The sequence below is a fragment of the Neofelis nebulosa genome, chromosome 4 (genome assembly GCF_028018385.1).
Source record: "Neofelis nebulosa isolate mNeoNeb1 chromosome 4, mNeoNeb1.pri, whole genome shotgun sequence".
Lineage (NCBI taxonomy): Eukaryota > Metazoa > Chordata > Mammalia > Carnivora > Felidae > Neofelis > Neofelis nebulosa.
Window position 1 is genome coordinate 133,053,066 of NC_080785.1, and position 20,291 is coordinate 133,073,356.

At 47.0% G+C, this 20,291-nt stretch overlaps 1 pseudogene; it reads right to left on the bottom strand.

Moving 5' to 3' along the window:
* LOC131511033 (protein shisa-9-like) overlaps window positions 1-19,421 on the bottom strand; it is a 161,795-nt pseudogene extending 142,374 nt beyond the window's left edge.
* Window positions 19,422-20,291: the final 870 nt, after the last annotated feature.

The following is a 20,291-nucleotide window of genomic DNA, read 5'->3' on the forward strand; positions in this document are numbered from 1 at the left end:
CAGAACACCACCAGAAACTCCAACTCTACAAGCATCATAATGGCAATAAACTCATATCTTTCAGTACTCACTCTAAACATCAATGGACTAAATGCTCCAATCAAAAGACATAAGGTAACAGAATGGATAAGAAAACAAGATCCATCTATATGCTGTTTACAAGAGAACCACTTTAGACCTAAAGACACCTTCAGATTGAAAATAAGGGGATGGAGAACCATCTATCATGCTAATGGTCAATAAAAAAAAAGCTGGAGTAGCCATACTTATATCAGGCTATGTAGACTTTAAAATAAAGATTGTATCAAGAGATGCAGAAGGGCATTATATCATAATCAAGGGGTCTATCCACCAAGAAGACCTAACAATTGTAAACATTTATGCACCAAATGTGGCAGCACCCAAATATATAAATCAATTTATCACAAACATAAAGAAACTGATTGATAGTAATACCATAATAGTAGGAGACTTCAATACCCCACTCACAGCAATGGACAGATCATCCAATCAAAAAATCAACAAGGAAACAATGGCTTTGAATGACACACTGGACCAGATGGACTTAACAGATATATTCAGAACATTTCATCCTGAAGCAGCAGAACATACATTCTTCTCCAGTGCACATGGAACGTTCTCCAGAATAGATCACATACTGGGACACAAATCAGCCCTAAGTAAGTATAAAAAGATCGAGATCATACTGTGCATATTTTCAGACCACAATGCTATGAAACTCAAAATCAACCACAAAAAAAAAAATTTGGAAAGGTAACAAATATTGGAGACTGAAGAACATCCTACTAAAGAATGAATGGGCTAATGAAGCACTTAAGGAGGAAATTAAAAAGTATATGGAAGTCAATGAAAATGATAGCACCATAACCCAAAATCTCTGGGACGCAGCAAAGATGGCCATAAGAGGAAAGTATATAGCAATCCAGGCCTTCCTAAAGAAGGAAGAAAGATCTCAGATAGACAACCTAACCTTAGGCCTTAAGGAGCTGGAAAAAGAACAGCAAATAAAACCCAAAACAAGCAAAAGACAGGAAATAATAAAGATTAGAGCAGAAATTAATGCTCTCGAAACCAAAAAAACAGTAGAACAGATCAATGAAACCAGAAGCCGGTTCTTTGAAAGAATTAACAAAATTGATAAACCACTAGCCAGTTTGATCAAGAAGAAAAAGGAAAGGACCCAAATAAGTAAAATCAAGAATGAAAGAGGAGAGATCACAACCAACACAACAGAAATAAAAACAATAATAGAATATTATGAGCAATTATATGCCAATAAAATGGGAAATCTGGAAGAAATGGACAAATTCCTAGAAACAAATACACTACCAAAACTGAAACAGGAAGAAATAGAAAATTTGAACTGACCCATAACCAGTAAGGAAATCGAATTAGTAATCAAAAATCTCCCCAAAAACAAGAGTCCAGGGCCAAATGGCTTTCCAGGGGAATTCTACCAAACATTTAAGGAAGAGTTAACACCTATTCTCTTGAAGGTGTTCCAAAAAATAGAAATGGAAGGAAAACTTCCAAACTCTTTCTATGAAGCCAGCATTACCTTGATTCCAAAACCAGACAGAGACCCCACTAAAAAGGAGAACTATAGACCAATTTCCTTGATGAACATGGATGCAAAAATCCTCAACAAGATATTAGCCAACTGGATCCAACAATACATTGAAAAAAGTATTCACCATGACCAAGTGGGATTTATACCTGGGAGGCAGGACTGGTTCAATATCTGCAAAACAATCATTGTGATTCATCACATCAATAAAAGAAAGGACAAGAACCATATGATCCTCTCAACAGATGCAGAGAAAGCATTTGACAAAACACAGCATCCTTTCTTGATAAAAACCTTCAAGAAAGCAGGGATAGAAGGAGCATACCTCGAGATCATAAAAGCTATATATGAATGACCCAACACTAATATCATCCTCAATGGGGAAAATCTGACAGCTTTCCCCCTAAGGTCAGGAACAAGAAAGGGATGTCCACTCTTGCCACTGTTATTCAACATAGTATTGGAAGTGTTAGCCTCTGCAATCAGACAACACAAAGAAATAAAAGGCATCCAAATTGGCCAGGAGGAGGTCAAACTTTCATTCTTCACAGATGACATGATACTCTATATGGAAAACCCAAAATATTTCACCAAAAAACTGCTAAAATTAATTCATGAATTCAGCAAAGTTGCAGTATATAAAATCAACGCACAAAAATTGGTTGCATTCCTATACACCAACAATAAAGCAACAGAAAGAGAAATCAAGGAATTGATCCCATTTACAGTTGCAAAAAAACCATAAAATACCTAGGAATAAATCTAACCAAAGAGGTGAAAAATCTATACACTGAAAACTATAGAAATCTTATGAAAGAAATTGAAGAAGACACCAAAAAAAATGGAAAAAGATTCCATGCTCCTGGAGAGGAAGAACAAATATTGTTAAAATGTTGATACTACCCAAAGCAACCTACATACTCAATGCAATCCTTATCAAAGTAACACCAGCATTCTTCACAGAGCTAGAACAAATAATCCTACAATGTGTATGGAACCAGAAAAGACCCCAAATCACCAAAGCGATCTTGAAAAACAAAACCAAAGCTGGAGGCATCACAACCCCAGACTTCAAGCTATACTACAAAGCTGTAATCATCAAGACAGTAAGGTACTGGCACAAGAACAGACAACCCAGAAATGGACCTACAAAGTATGGGTAACTAACCTTTGACAAAGCAGGAAAGAATATCCAGTGGAATAAAGACAGTCTCTTCAGCAAGTGGTGCTGGGAAAACTGGACAGCGACATGCAGAAGAATGAACCTGGACCACTTTCTTATACCATACACAAAAATAAACTCAAAGTGGATGAAAGACCTCAATGTAAGACAGGAAGCCATCAAAATCCTCAAGGAGAAAGCAGGCAAAAACCTCTTTGATCTTGGCCACAGCAACTTCTTACTCAACACATCTCCGGAGGCAAGGGAAACAAAAGCAAACATGAACTACGGGGACCTCATCAAAATAAAAAGCTTCTGCACAGCGAAGGAAACAATCAGCAAAACTAAAAGGCAACCGACAGAATGTGAGAAGATATTTGCAGATGACATATCAGATAAAGGGTTAGTATCCAAAATCTACAAAGAACTTATTAAACTCAACACCCCAAAACAAATAATCCAGTGAAGAAATGGGCACAAGACATGAATAGATACTTCTCCAAAGAAATCCATATGGCCAACCGACACATGAAAAAATGCTCAACATCACTCATCATCAGGGAAATACAAATCAAAGCCACAATGAGATACCACCTTATACCTGTCAGAATGGCTAACATTAGCAACCCAGGCAACAAAAGATGTTGGTGAGGATGCGGAGAAAGAGGATCTCTTTTGCATCATTGGTGGGAATGCAAGCTGGTGCAGCCACTCTGGAAAACAGTATGGAGGTTCCTCAAAAAACTAAAAATAGAACTACCTTACGACCCAGCAATTGCACTACTAGGCATTTATATAAGGGATACAGGTGTGCTGTTTCGAAGGGACACATGCACCCCCATGTTTATAGCAGCACGTCAACAATAGCCAAAGTATGGAAAGAGCCCAAATGTCCATCGATGGATGAATGGATAAAGAAGATGTGGTGTATATATATACAATGGAGTATTACCCAGCAATCAAAAAGAATGAAATCTTGCCATTTGCAACTATGTGGGTGGAACTGGAGGGTATTATGCTAAGTGAAATTAGAGAAAGACAAAAATCATATGATTTCACTCATATGAGGGCTTAAAGAGACAAAACAGATGAACAGAAGGGAAGGGAAACAAAAATAATATAAAAACAGGGAGGGGGACAAAACAGAAGAGACTCATAAATATGGAGAACAAACTGAGGGTTCCTGGAGGGGTTGTGGGAGGGGGGATGGGCTAAATGGGTAAGGGGCATTAAGGAATCTACTCCTGAAATCATTGTTTCACTATATGCTAACTAATTTGGATGTAAATTTTAAAAAATAAAAAATAAAATCAAAATAAAATAAAAACTTTAAAAATAAATAAAATAATGTTTGTGAAAAGTTTTAAGTCTTAAGAACAGACTAATGAAATAATTCTAAACAAAACAAAACACAAAACACGGGAAGAGAATATGAAGAATTTTAATTCATAAAGAGCTGATATTATTCTCATTTCTAAAAGGAGATACCCTATTTGATGAGTGCTTACTTATAAACCAAATACTCTCTAAACTATCTCGTTTAATTCTCAAAACAACCCTATATCATTATCCCCATTTTTCAGTTGGGGAAACTAAGGCTTAGAGACATTAACTAGCTTGTTCGAGGCCACACAGCTAGTAAGTTTTGGACTTTGGTTTGAACCCAAGACTGCCTTTCAACTCCGTTTTTTTCTAGCCATGACTTCTACTGCCTATAAAGGGAATAAAAATGAGATGCAGTAAGTTGTATGTGTTTCAGGGATTTTCTTCTTGTACTTTGCATTTTCTACACGGAGCAACTATGCCATTAATAACCAGGAAAAAAATAACAGTTATTGTTTTTATAAAATGAAACAAACAGAAACGGTTCTTTCTTGCCGGAATCCAAAGGAGAAAGGAAATATCCATTTTCATTTATCATGTTTCCCAGAGGGATGTCTATTCAGGGTGGGATGATGCTTCCTTGTGAGGGTCTCCTTTATATGCTGTAGGATTTTAGCACCATCACCCCTGTCCAACCAATGTCCCATAGCAGATATTGTCAGTGCCTTGCCAGCAACCTGTCAGCACCCACCCCTCCAGCCAGTGCCACCAGCTGCAAACACCTGCGACCTTCTGCCTGGTAACTTTCGCCCTGTTTGGAGAACATGCTTGGTTCCCACGCAAGGCAACCCAGGAGTGCCAGAGCATCAGTGGCTCTGGAAGCAGCCCTTGACCAGTGCTGAACTAGAACTTGGTGGCTCAACTCCCCACCTTCCCTGCCTCTCAGATGCAATGACTCTGAAGGCACATCCTGCTCTCCAAGTCCCCAGCAGGACCAGTCACCCAGGTGGTAAGTGGCCTGACACATTGGCTTCCCTACCTTGTTACCTTGAAACACTTAACAGTGTTTTCTGGGATCCCCTCCTAAAAACATGACTTGCCCTCAAATCCTTGTCTCAGAGTCAGCTTCTGGGGACGTCAGGCCAGGGCGGCTCCCCAGGCATGTTGACACTGAAAAAGGTCCTACAACTTCCAAACACCAGGCTCAGAGAGTGCAATGCTCTTCCCAAATAAGAAACCGTTTAAGTTCTGCACTTGCTCTCTAGTAAAAGACCTCTGGCTCTAAGAAAAGCCCATGGTGATGTCATTTCACAGAGAACTCCCCCAAAAGTTCTTCAGACACCCCCTTGATGTCTGCTGCTCTCCCATTCTCCAGTAGTTCAAATGAGTCCCTCCCTGTGGTTCAAGAAACAGTGATGATTTTCAGCGCAAAATAACCACATGGCTTTGGGCTAAGCACCACTCCAGGAAGGAGATGGTCATAATCACGGTAATGCCAGGAGCTAACGTTTATTGTTTGTCATACACCTGAAACAAGGTAAGACTTTACACAAATTGCTGATTTTGGTTCCCTTAACACGAAGAAATGTGGCTGCTTGGAGGCCAAGAGCACCTAGACACGAATTCAAAGTGGGCCAGTTCATTCAGTCAACAAAGATTTACTGGGAAAAAATATATATATTCATGGAGCACTTACTAAGTTCCAGACAATGTGCTAGGTAGAGGCATTCAACATACGACCAAGTCACATATGTTCCCTTCTCTCAGAAGCCACATTCTAATGGAGTATTGGGTTCAATCAGGATGACTTTGCCGCACCCCCCCCCCCCCCCCCCCGCCAACCCTGACCCCCAGGGACATCTGGCAATTTCTGGAGACATTTTTAGTTGTCATAATTGGGGAGTGGGTGTGTAACTGGCATCTAGTGGATAGAGGTTAAGGATGTTGCTAAACCCTGTACAATGTACAGGGCAGCTCCCACAACAAAGAATTATCTGGCTTAAGATGTCCAAAGGGTCAGGACCCCTGGGTGGCTCAGTCAGTTGAGCATCTGACTTCGCCTCAGGTCATGATCTGATGCTTCCTGAGTCCAGCCCTGCATCAGGCTCTAAGCTGACAGCTTAGAGACTGCTTTGGATCCTCTGTCTCCTCTCTCTCTCTCTCTTTTTCTCTCTCTCTCTCTCTGCCCCTCCCTGCCCCCTCTGACTCTCAAAAATAAATAAACATTAAAAAAAAAAAAAGATGTCAAGGCTGAGAGACCCTGTAAGAGAGGAAGAAGAGAGAATGGCAAAAACCAAACCGAGAATTTTGAGATGTGAAATCTGGGCTGGTGTCTTCCTCGTCCGCTTTGGTTCTCAATCTGGGAAATGGTATTTGCTTTATCATGAGTCCCTCGTCAACATCCACAAATGGAGGTGGGGTCATTGTTTAAACAAGCACACCCATCACGGAATGGAATTCTGAAGGAGGTCCGAGATAAGCTTTCCACTGGCAGCACATTCCACAGCTCAGTTTGGTACTAGGTTGGCCGATGACGGCTCTCTCTGCCAACCCCACCCTCCTTTTTTAAGGAGAGATGCGCTGATGTGTCTTTTCAGTCATGTTACACATCTTATCATTTACTTATTCCACCGCATTTCACGAAGGGTTTGAGGCAGCCAAGTAGATATAAACAATCATAAACTCAAACCAGGAACAATACAGATTAGAATAAGGGGCGTGGAGGCTTTTTCATTATGGTTGTTGTCTGTTTACAAACTCATCTTTTGATCTTCAAAAGATGTACACAAACACACACCTGCTGGAAGGGGGTCCTGTACTGTCTGTGAGATTTGGATGTACTTGACTCTTCCCACGGCCAGCAGTGAATATGTGATCCCAGAGTGATCTGTCAGAGCACCACTCCGCCTGGCCAACATGATTGGTGCAGGGACCAGCATGCTATCGGAGACCAATCACAGACCTCTGTAAGGTTTCTTCCAACCTTGTGGAGAACTACAGCTGTCCCATTCTCTGGGGTCTGCAAGTTAAGGACATGCTGCATTAGGGCTGCCAGCCCAGGCAAAAAGCCTATCTTAAAATTAGGATGAGAGGGCTCCTGCATGGCTCTGTGGGTTAAGCATTCGACTCGGACTCAGGTCATGATCTTGCAGTTCTCAGGTTTAAGGCCTGTATCCGGCTCTGGGCTGGCAGTTGGGAGCCTGGAGCCTGCTTTGGATTCTGTATCTCTCTCTCTCTCTCTGCCCCTCCCCTGCTCATCCTCTCCCTCTCTCTCTCTCTCTCTCTCTCTCTCTCTCTCTGTCACACACACATACACACACACACACACAAATAAATAAATAAACATTAAAAAAAGGTTTTTTTAAATTAAGATGAAGGAAGCACACAAAATCTACAGATGGAGAGATAGGGCTCTGAGAATACCTGTTGAGACCCAGCGATGTCTGAAGGTCAGTGACGTGGTCCACTGAATCTCTCTCTTTGCCCAAAGCTATCTACACATTCAATGCAATCCCAATCGAAATTGCACCAGCATTCTTCTCGAAACTAGAACAAGCAATCCTAAAATTCATATGGAACCACAAAAGACCCCGAATAGCCAAAGTAATTTTGAAGAAGACCGAAGCAGGAGGCATCACAATCCCAGACTTTAGCCTCTACTACAAAGCTGTAATCATCAAGACAGCATGGTATTGGCACAAAAACAGATACATAGACCAATGGAATAGAATAGAAACCCCAGAACTAGACCCACAAACGTATGGCCAACTCATCTTTGACGAAGCAGGAAAGAATATCCAATGGATAAAAGACAGTCTCTTTAACAAATGTTGCTGGGAGAACTGGACAGCAACATGCAGAAGATTGAAACTAGACCACTTTCTCACACCATTCACAAAAATAAACTCAAAATGGATAAAGGACCTGAATGTGAGACAGGAAACCATCCAAACCCTAGAGGAGAAAGCAGGAAAAGACCTCTCTGACCTCAGCCGTAGCAATTTCTTACTTGACACATCCCCAAAGGCAAGGGAATTAAAAGCAAAAATGAACTACTGGGACCTTATGAAGATAAAAAGCTTCTGCACAGCAAAGGAAACAACCAACAAAACTAAAAGGCAACCAACGGAATGGGAAAAGATATTTGCAAATGACATATCGGACAAAGGGCTAGTATCCAAAATCTATAAAGAGCTCACCAAAGTCCACACCCGAAAAACAAATAAACCAGTGAAGAAATGGGCAGGAAACATGAATAGACACTTCTCTAAAGAAGACATCCGGATGGCCAACAGGCACATGAAAAGATGCTCAACGTCGCTCCTCATCAGGGAAATACAAATCAAAACCACACTCAGATATCACCTCATGCCAGTCAGAGTGGCCAAAATGAACAAATCAGGAGACTATAGATGCTGGCAAGGATGTGGAGAAACGGGAACCCTCTTGCACTGTTGGGGGGAATGCAAATTGGTGCAGCCGCTCTGGAAAGCAGTGTGGAGGTTCCTCAAAAAAGTAAAAACAGACCTACCCTATGACCCAGCAATAGCACTGCTAGGAATTTGTCCAAGGGATACAGGAGTACTGATGCATAGGGGCACTTGTACCCCAATGTTTATAGCAGCACTCTCAACAATAGCCAAATTATGGAAAGAGCCTAAATGTCCATCAACTGATGAATGGATAAAGAAATTGTGGTTTATATACACAATGGAGTACTATGTGGCAATGAGAAAGAATGAAATATGGCCCTTTGTAGCAACATGGATGGAACTGGAGAGTGTGATGCTAAGTGAAATAAGCCATACAGAGAAAGACAGATACCATATGGTTTCACTCTTATGTGGATCCTGAGAAACGTAACAGAAACCCATGGGGGAGGGGAAGGAAAAAAAAAAAAGAGGTTAGAGTGGAAGAGAGCCAAAACATAACAGACTCTTAAAAACTGAGAACAAACTGAGGGTTGATGGGGGGTGAGAGGGAGGGGAGGGTGGGTGATGGGTATTGAGGAGGGCAGCTTTTGGGATGAGCACTGGGTGTTGTATGGAAACCAATTTGACAATAAACTTCATATATTGAAAAAAAAAGATTTCTTTCACTGGAATGTAAAAGATCCTGACACAGTCCAGGCATATAGCAAGATGCGGGCAAAATGGAAACCAGAGAGCAGGAGATATGGATCAAAGCAGGTTTGAATTTGGTTGCGTTTGTTGGTCACCAAAGGTTAGGGTGATCAGTTACATCATTCTCTGTAGGTTTGCCATGAGATCATTCAAGCTCCTTAGGAGACGCCAAGCTTTTTCCTAGCACTGGCTTCTCAAAATAGAACGGACTTTGTAGAAGGAAATGCTCAGATACGGAGAGGACGCCCTCTTTGATGGACACCCTTCAGCAAATATAATCACGGGATTTGTAAAGCTGTTACCAAGACTCTTGTGGATGCTAAGGGATTCCCCCTCCTTACAGGGTTGGTCAGCTTGATTTTGTGGGATCAAGAGAAAGGCAATGTGCTCCAACTCTGCACACTTCTGAAGGTTCTCTCCCCTGGTGAACATTCCTAGAGGTGGTTCTAGAACACTGTAGCCACTAACAGTTCTCAGCCTGTTTTGCCCTTTCCTTCTTGGAAATCAGCTTACTTGTACCAGCTCCCCTAAAGAGAAGGGAAGCTCAGAAGAGTTAGAATCTCCTGTCCTTCAGCCCCAAGAAGGATGGCAGCAAGGTGCGTGGAGACGTTAGGGGGGCCACACTCAAGAGCCTCCCTTGTCCTCACCTCCTGTCTCCAGGATTAACACAAGCTGTTAGGATCTCACATTACCAGCAGGCTGTCACTGCAGTGAGAATCTCAAATGGCTTCAACCCAAGTCACAGATTGTCCCAGAGTCTCTGTCCTTACAATGAAAAAGGAGAAAAGCCACCATGCCCCTAAACTTGTCTTGGAGCAGTAACACTTTGATGAAGCCTAGTCTGACCATGTGCCTCACTAGAGTTCCACGGACAAAGGCAGGTTTGTAGCAGAGTATCACAACACGACACTAGGGAAGACAAGGTGTGTGTGTTTTGTTTGTTGTTGCTGCTGCCCTTGGAACTGTGCCAGTGGTTTTACAAGCGGTATTTCATTTACTGTACATGGCAATCCAAGGAATGAGACAGTAATACCACCACTTTCTACGGAAGGAGGGAGAGGATATGTACTTTGCCCAAGGTCACACCATTGGTACGAGGCAGAGCCCATGAGTTTGGACCCAAATCTACGGGACCTCCAAGTCCATGCTCTAGTCTCTGCCTCAGACCCTGACAGGTGGGTGCCATGGAACCACAGTGGGCAGAAGAACCCCCTGCCCCTGGGGTTCATCCAACAAGAAATGCCTTCCTTATCAGAGCCATGTGTGAGCTCACTGGGGTACGTTGCCCATATCACAGCTATGTGCCCCCCTAAAGGAAATATGCAGATACATTATCTAGGGTTAGGGAGGCTAACCATCAATAAGCAGGCACATGGCTTAAACCACCCCTCCCCACCCCATAACAAAACCGCAGGCTGAAGAAAATACTGATAGAGGAAGCACAAGAAAACAATTGCGTCGACTCTCCCCTTCTCTTCAACAGCTAGCTTGTCACAAGGTTAAAAACAATGATGTTCTATTCAGATCAAAGCAAAGTCAGCCAAGAATCATCAAAACTCTCATGAAAAATATTCAAAATATGGACTGTTTATTAATGGTAAGTTTCATCCTCAACATACATCATGCTTTGATGTTAACTAATGATCGTATGACATCACCATGCTTACCAACAAATTTTAAAATAATACTTACTGCACCTTCAGCTCAGCTTAAAATTCGTTTTTATGTATGCCTTATAATGTACCTAATAACTGTTCACCGGTACACGCACATACTTATTAGTACAACAAATGTGTATGGATTAGGGTACATACTAAAAAAACATGTTAAAACATGTGTCCAAAAAGCTTCATAAATAAGACAATGGAAATCACCAACTCTGCGCTATAAACCAAATTCCCAAGGATTTGCCATCTGTTTGGGGCACATAGTTTGGGTGCTTCTCAAACAATGTGCATTCATGCTACCTAGGGGCCTTGATAAAATGCAGATTCTATTTCAGTAAGTCTGTGGCAGGGCATGAGATTCTTCCGCTCAAGCTCCCAGGTCATGAAAATGAGGCTGCTCCACAGGACACACTCTGAGTAGTAAGTTCCTAAAAGAACTATAATGGTAACTTTTAAGTGTCCACCTGACTGGGCCACAGGGTGCCCAAATATTTGGTCAAAGGTCATTTTGGATGCATCTGAGAATGTGCGTTTGCATGAGATGACCATTGACAGCCAAGAGACTGAGTACATTGTGCTCCATCATTCGGGTGGGCCTCGTCTAATCAGTTGAAGGCATGTACAGACCAAAAGGCCGACCCTCTCTTGAGTAAAAGGGAATTTTCCTGCTTGACAGCCTTCAAACTGGGGTGTCAGTTCTACTGATTTCAGACTTCCTAATTGCAAGTGCACATAATGTATCTCTCTCTCTCTCTATGTATATGTATATATCTAGATATAGATAGATATAGATATAGATATCGATATCTCCTATAGGTCCTGTTTCTCTGGGGAACCCTAATACAGGCACCTCACTAAAGAAACTATACTTTTCCTTGATATCACTTGTCCCAGTTCAGAACAATTAGGTTGAAACATTGCCATTTTTACTGTCAAAGATGATTGAATATTGACAATTTCATAAGGTTCAATTCAGTGTCAATTTCTTTTAAGATTTACTTGTGTGTTACTTGTCTCGAACCATTTGAGTGTTAGTTCTTTGAGTGCAGGGATTGTGTCTGTACTGTCACTATTATAGCTCTCAAAACAGTGCTAGGTATGCCATAGGTGCTCAATAAATACCTATGAAATGAATATGTGAATGGGTGAATGAATGAATGAATGAATGAAGAATGAATAAAAGAGGAGATACTTTCTTTTGTAAACTGGGATGTCAGAAACCAGAATTCCTCTGTGCCAGATACTGTTCTATGCACTGTGGACAGTAATGTAAAGAGACAGATAATCAAGTAGCAAACCAGGAAATTAATAAGTTAATTTTAGACTGTAATGTGAAATGAAGCAAGTAACACCAAGCGATGGGCTGGAGTGGGGCGGGGGGGCGGGGGGGGCTGTGGTAACTGAGCCTGGGTCTTCAGGGATGGCTTCTCAGAGAAGGCGACGCTGGAGCGGAGACCTCAATAGCGAGGAAGCCAGCATGTGAGGTCTGATGGAGGAGAATTCGAGCCAAGCCAACACAACAGCTCCAAGGTAGCAATGAGTTTGTCATATTTGAGGAACAAAAAGAGAATACAGCGTTCCTTCACTTTCCAATTACAGCAAGCAAATAAAAGACCCCAACATTCCCAAACAGAGCTCAGAACCTCCTCATCTTGCTTCAAAGCTTCCAGGAGTCCCGAGGTCTAAACTGTGTTCTGACATTTAAACACTTGGCTAGGATTCCGGAGCATTTCCTCTTGTATCAGAAGCATCTTTTAGTCTTTCAAGAACGCAAGCGTTGTGGGAATGAGGTAACTTTCTGGAGCGGTGGTTACACAGGTACAGGCAAAGCTCCTCAAACCACACTTAAACTTAAAATGTGTGCCTTTTATCGTGTAACGTATACCCCACTGAAGGTGACTGCTAAAATGCAAGGACTCCATTGCCCAAAGAGAAGTAACCTGCCATGAAAAAGGATATAGAGAGACTACTCCATGGGCAACGAGATGTGCCTGCAAGGTTTCTCCAAGCTGGGGAGCTGGTGAAAGCCAGAAGGTAACCACAGACATGCAGGATAAAGGGGAAGCAGGAAGAAGAGAGAAGAGGCAAAAGAAGGGAAGACATTTATCATTTGAGGCCACTTCTTTAAAAGAGACTCCAGAAAAATAAAAATAAAAAAAATAAATAGAAGGGACTCCAGCTCGTCTGAAGCATGTTTGAAAAGCACCCGGGACACTGTGCTGCGTAATGTGCCACTTGGATTTCTGATTCTGTTTGAAGGTGGGCAAAACAATGGCATGTGTTCCCTCCTGGCCTCAAGTTTATGGAGCTTCATACAGGCATTCCTGCCCCCAAGGTCATTTCTCATCAATGCCTCCTCAAAGGGCACTGGCCCTGCCAGGGGCAGATGCAGGAAACACTCCTGGTCTTGATCTTCCAGTGGCTCCTTGAACTGGCCTCCCTGCATGTGTTGCCATTTGCATAACCATAAGCACTTCCTTGTGATCTGAGAGCACGTAAGTCCTGCACATGTCCACTCAAAGGCCGTGCAGCCTAGTGGTCAAGGACCTGTGCTCTGGCCTCAGACTGTCTGGGTTGGAAGCCTGACTCCTCCACTCCCCAGGGCCTTGTTCATCCTCATGGAAAGCAATCTGTGCCTCTTCAAAGGCACACTGTCCTAAGGCCTGCCTCAGTGGGGCAGGACCTGAAATTAAAGGAGAATTTATACCCAAGCTCACGGCAAAATAGCAGGCTGGACAACGGTTCTTTAATATCACCCAGGCCAACACTTTGCAAGGTATTCAATGTGGCCTACCTGGGTCTTCTCTCCTATTCTGAACCTGTCACGCTCCGCTGCTTAACCCTGAAGGACTTAGGAGCCTTGACCAATGTCACACAGCTAAAAACATATAACAGAGCCAGACCTAGGTACCGAGTTTCAGACTACAACATTTACCCCTTTGGCAGGTTAGGGGTAGAAAATTCCAAATAAGGGTGATGGCAAAGGGGTAAAAGTTGCTGAGCAGTGACCATAAAGAGGTCCTGTGCTAAGGGCCTCCCAAGCCCAGTCTCAGTGAAACGCTCGCACAAGCCTATGACATAGGGATCACCATGGTCGCAATTTACAGACAAGAACCTAAAACTCAGAGAGGTGAAGTCACTTTCCCAAGGCCACACAACTCTTAAGTGGCCAGGCTGGATGGAATCTCCGGCCATCGGATGAGGTCGGTCTGACTGCATCTCCAGGCACTGCAGGGACCAGCACTAAGGGAACTGAGTGGCGGTGGAGACGGAGGAGACCTGAGAGCTTCCTAAAGAGGGAAGTCACCCTTGGGAGGCAACCAACAGCTTCCTTGGGAAAATGCACTCTGGTATTGTCGGTTCTACCGATTTCTCAAGAGAAGTCAGAAATTGGGATTTCTATGTGAAATCTCCTTGGTTCTAAGTTGGGCTTCAAACACAATACATAACAGACACTGAAGAAATTTTACAGCCCAGATGCAGTGAGCCTTGACTGGATCCGAGTTTGGAAACCCAAGCTCCAGAGGACATTTCTGGCATGACCAGGAGAATGTTACCGTAATTGGCTTTTTGATGGTATTAGAGTTTCTGTCCTTCTTCTTGAGTGCGATCCTGGGATTGTGTTGTGTGGGAAAATGTCCTTGTTCTTAGGCGATCCACGCTGAAGTATTTAGGAAGAAAGGAAGAGAGCAAATGAAAATACAGAGTGAGTGCTAAAGCAGATATGACAAGATACTCATAATTGCGTGGCCTAGATTAGTAACTCTCAACTGGGGGTGATTCTACCCCCGGATGGCATGTGGCTATGGCTGAGGACATTTTTTTTAACTCACAGCTGGGTTGTAAGGGGGTGCTACTGGCACCTAATGGGGGGAGTCGAAGCAGGCTGCCAGACACCCTACGATGCACAGAACAGCCCCCCACAACCGAGAATGAGCCGGCCCCAATGGCAGTCATACCGGGAGTGAAAAACCCTAAATTTTTATCCTTCTTTCAAGTTTTGTCTTTTGTATCTGTAAAATGTTTCACAGTAAAAAAAAGAGAGAGAGAGAGAGAGAAACTTAAAAATAAGAATACATAAATAGTGGTGCCTGGGTGGCTCAGTTGGTTGGGCCTCTGACTTCAGCCTAGGTCATGATCTCTCCGTTCCTGGGTTCGAGCCCTGTGTTGGGCTCTGTGCTGACAGCTCAGAGCCTAGAGCCTGGTTCAGATTCTGTGTCTCCCTCTCTCTCTCTCTCTGCCCCTCCCCTGCTCATGATCTGTCTCTCTCTCACTCTCTAAAATAAACATACATTTAAGAAAAATACATATATAGCAATACCTTGCAGACTAAACCAGTAACCACAGCTGGTTACCCTGGGTAACCACAGCCAGCCACTGTTTGCAGTCACTTGTTCCGATACATGGTGGCAGAATATAAGGCTGCTGTGGCTGATGGATGAGGGTCTCCTCAATATATATTCCTATATCATGGGCAAGACCCCCGCATGCCCATGGATTCCACAGCTCCTGGAATTAGCAACTTCCCCCTGTTTTCGAGTCCCAGTCAGCCCAAAAAGGAGCAGCCGACATGCCCACGATTCTGGGTCTGAAAACTGACATCACAAAGGCCTCTTCTGGGATACCACAATTACACGGGTCATGAGGAGCAGTTGGTGATGTGGGGCTGCTTTCCGATGAAATGAGAATGAACCCTTCATCTCAGGGACCCGCACAGCCCAAGACAAAATAAATTAAGAGGCTGTGGCCGAGATGGTAATTTCACCCGGAAGCTCTCAGGTAGCTGGGTGTATGCCACCCGGGTACCCGCTGACCTGTGGCTGGGACTTGAAATGGTTAACTGCATACACAGGGCACCATGCATTTCGACGGTCCTGGGGGCAGCCCCCAGCACCACAAATACACAAAGCAGAAATACTTGCAGAAAACACACAAGCAAATGCAAATAAGAGAGTGGCATTGGATTAATGCATCCATCTCCAAGAATGTAAAATAGTCCCAAACTCAAGAACACTCTTCCTTAAACATGTAGGCCACTTTTGAGGAGCCATTCAGGGAGGCTGCTACATGCGGATTTCTGGGGCTCATCCCAGACCTTTACTGACCCGGAATGTTTCCTTTCTGGACAGAACACAAGAATATGCATTCTAGGAAGCTGCCCACCCCCACCCAATGCTCACTCAAACTGAAAACACACTTGAAATCAGGGGGCTGGGGACTGCAGTTTTATAACTAACTGGGTGACCTTGGAGAAGCCACCCAACCTGAGCCATGATTTTGTCATCTATAAGTGGGGACTAATAGCACCTGTCTCCTAAGGTGGTCATGCACACTAAAGGAGTGTTTACACACACATGCACTCAAGTACACACACACACACACACACCCCTCTAGTGCAGTGCCTGGCAAATGTTCTTTTGTTTTCAGTAATAGTAACTGGCCACGCACTGGAAAGCCTAGAGAGCTTTACAGAAGTACACAGACTCAGCAACCCTAGAAATTGTGATCTAAATTGCCTGGGGCAGGCCCCTAGCAAGAGGGTTGTTTTGTTTTGCTTTGTTTTTTAAAGCACTCCAGGTGGTCCTAAACAGCAGCTGGGGTTGTAAACCACACCTGGGAAACTGCCAATAAAAATCAACTATCCTTTCTCTTCAAGAGAATGTACTTCCATGGCATTCTGGAATTCCCAAACTGTGTACCAGGAGAGTCTTGTGTCCAGGCTCTTTCAGAGGTGTGGATGCCCCGATATTCCACACCCAACCAGGGCTTTGGTGGTCCCTGAAGAAGTGGCTGCAACCAACTAAGCTGGGGGGATTCTTTCTCCAGACAGAGCTGCAAGGTGGCAAGACAGGAATAAGATTCCCTCCTGAGCCCTCAGGTCTGCGGTGGAGCTCGGTCTCAACAGGAATACCCAGATCACACAGAGCCTGAAGATCACACATCACCTTCCCCCTCTGCAGGCCAAAGGGAGCCGCCCACCCTTAGCTCAGCTCCCACCTTCCCACCTCCCCTTCTCCTGCCTTTCTTACCCTCCTTCACCTGCCTTTCCTACCCTCCTTCACCCCCCACCCAAACACCCAGGAGGGCTCCTTGGCATCGCTGGTTTGCAAGGGAAAGGCTCAGTGGATACTTCAGCAGAGGAATTAATATGAATCTGCAAGGCAGCCTACTTATCCCTGGGGGACTCTCTCCCTACCAAGGCCACACCCGTCGCCTGCCACAGTCCCGCCGCCCTAGTCTACCTTCACTTTAACACAGACCCTGGGAACCTGCAGGGACTGGCGGGGACTGCGGGGAAGTGAAACTCCTGCCTGTGGAGCTGACCACAGGGCATCTTAGAGGTGCAGGAGGTGGGCGGGGCCAGCGTGTTACTCTCTCAGTTGGTCAGAGTTTCCTGAATCCTCTCCAAGCTAACTTTTGTGCTTCAACACGCCAACATCTACCCACACCTCCCTGCTGACCCAAACTGAGAGGAATTTCCTCACCTCTTGCCCCAAATCCCTCCCCTCTGGGGGGAAAAAAATCATCGGATACTCTGGGTATAAATAGAAAATAATTACTAGTGAGGTGGTAATGTTCCTTCGCCTATTTTGGGTGGGTCTCTTTGTTCAGGTTTTTTAGGCAGGCGCACCGAGTTCCTGCATCCACAGGAGCACACATGGGCCCCCGCCGGAGGTGTGTGGGGGGTGTGTGTGTGTCTGTGTGTAGGGGGTTGGGGGGGGGGGACACATGGCGACCCCATTGCCCACACTGGGCAAGATCGAGCTAGCTAGCGCCCAGCCACCCAGCTGTTCCAAGACCACCAGTCGCTCTCCAACCCCGCCCCGCCAAGACCTCCTGCCAACCCTGGCCCGCTTCGCGTCTGGGGGCTGCTTCCCGGTGGCTGTGTACTCTGCCTCCAAAGTTACAGGGTTGTGCGAATCAATTTAGACACTTTTTTAAAAGGCACAAGGAAAATCGCTCCATTAATCCCAAAGTGCCTTCTCCCATCTGCTGCAACTCGCCATCACTAGGACTTGCAAAGTGAAAGTTGAGGGAAAGTTGAGGAATCAGTGGGGCAGGAGGGGGGCTCCCGACATTGGAGTCCTCACAACCCCTGCAAGGGGCACAGCACAGGGCGGAGGCCCTGGCCCCCAGCAGGGAGAAGTGGCGACAGCGGAAAGCGGGCAGGGGTCCGGGTGGCAGGGAGGCAACCAAGGTCCCAATTCCAGGAACTGGAAGCTCAGGGAGAGAGAGAAGAGGCCGCTCCAGGCAAGGCTTTTCTTCTCGCCCTCCCCTCTCTCTCTCCACCTCCCTCGCTTCGTTTTCGCGAGCCTTACGAGTTGCAGGCGGCACACACTGCTTCCCTCCCTCACACATGCCGCCCTTCCTTTTCGGGCCGCCTGCCCTGTTTACCCAGAAGCTGGCATCTGGAATCCCAGGGGTAGATCCCTCGCCAAAACCCAAGACTCCGGGGCCATGACCTCCCGGGCTGTGCGTGTCTCAGATCCGCTTGAATCCTAGGTGGGAAAGGGCAGCGAGACGGTGAGGGGTGGTGCAGAGACCACCCCCTACATACACACACGCGCTCAAGTCCACACCTGTGCGGAGCCCAGCGCCCCTTCTCCGCGCTTGGAGCCGAAATTGGCTGCCCAGGCGACCTCCGCCAGCGGAGATGGGGGGTGGGGGGTGGGGGGAGCGCCATTGCCCAAGGAAAGGTGGAGAGGGAAGAGGAGGGAGAGCGGCGCCTGGAGGGGAGGCGACGGAGTTGGGTGGAGGGGAGGCAGCCTACCTGGACTTGGCTTCCTTTGCCGCCTGTGCGCTTTCTCCAGCCCCAGCTTGGTGAAGATGCCTACAAGCATGACGGCCAGCACCCCGCACATGATGTAAAGGATCGGGTTGGTCTTGTCCTTCGTGGGGTGGCGCTGGGGGCCGTCTTTGCGCGCGGGGGGCTTGCGGGTGTTGAGCCACAGCGGAATGTCAGAGCCGGTGCAGGTGCTCTGGTTCAGGCGCCGCTTCTTAAAATGTGCAGCAGAACCGCAAGTCACAAGTCCCTCAGCAGAAGATGAAGTCGCCCGAGGAACAACTGAACGGCTGGTCCCACTCGTCCCTGATATCGAAGAAGCCCCGGCACAAGTTCGGCGTGGGCGCTCGGGTGGGGGACGCGTCCCAGACCCCCGCGCCCTCGCTGGCCTCTTCCGAGGCGGCCCCCAGAGCGGCTGCACGCCCCCCTCCCCGCGCCAGCACTACCACGCAGCCCAGCTGAGCCAGCTGCCCGTGCCCCGCTCGCTCCTGCGCCCGGCACACGCGGGCGCACAGCTCGGGGAGGAAGCTGCCGAGGAGCAGCCGAAGGACGCTACGGATCATGTCTCCCAGCCTGGGCTCGGCCGGCCGCCTCTCCAGGCGCGGCCGAAGCTGCCGAGGCTGTTGTCGGGGGCTGCGAGCCGCCGCCAGCCGCACAGGCAGGGAGAGGCGCGGGGCGCTCGGTGGTGGGCGGCCCCTGCGCTGGGCTCAGCCCGCGTTCGCCTCCCGGGCGCCGCGCGCAGCGCGCCTAAGGGGAGGGGCCAGGCGGGGAGGAGCGCGCCTGGCGGGCTGGCGGGCGGGCGGGCGGAGGACGAGTGGGGGCAAGCGCCGGGTGCAGGTCCGGCCCCCTACAGGGAGACGCGGAGGCCGGAGAGCAGCGGCGAGTGGGTCGCTCCGTGCCTCGCCTAGGCCGAAGGCTCCCGACTAGCCGCCCTGCGCCCGCTCTCAGGATCCCTCTCAGCTCTCCAGCTTGCTAAGTCCCCTGGAGAGAGCCAAGCAACGCTTTTGGTATGAAGAGAGGGCAGGAGGAAAGGGGGAGGGGGCAGGAGGAACGAGGGGTGGAAAGGTCGCTAGCTCCAGAGAGGCGGGGGCGCGGAAGAGGTGAGTCTGCAGGGCTGGCGGGAGCGAGTTGGGGGGCGGGGCGGGGGTGCAGAGCTGAGCTAGGCTAGCTGGCGGGGAGGAGTGAGCATCGGCAGCCACTGGGGCTGAAGGCACCGCTCGGGTTTCCCAGCAGGTGGAGGATGGCTGCGGGACCTCCCGCGCCCTCTCCGGGAGGGAGGCGCGGCTCAGACCTGTTCCGGGCGAAGAGGCGGCTCAGCCCCTGGCTTTTTCAGGCGTGAGTGCGCAGGAGCTGCGGTTCGAATCTGCCCTCCAGGGAAGGGGGGATTCGCAGGGCTTAGGTAGGGACAGACTAAGTGGCTTCCACTCCAAGGCAGACTGAGACACAGTCTGATCAGGATCGCCCCTCCAGGGTGCCCGGGCCGTCTCGCCCTTCCCTTCCCCGACTGAGCCCTCTAGCCAGGCGCGCGTCCGGGGTGGTTCTACTCCCTGGGACTTGCCTAGGACCAAGACTGAGCTGGGAAGGCGGGGTGGCAAGCCACTGGCCCCAGGGTAAGGACCCCCGGGGGAGGGCCGTGGGAGGAACT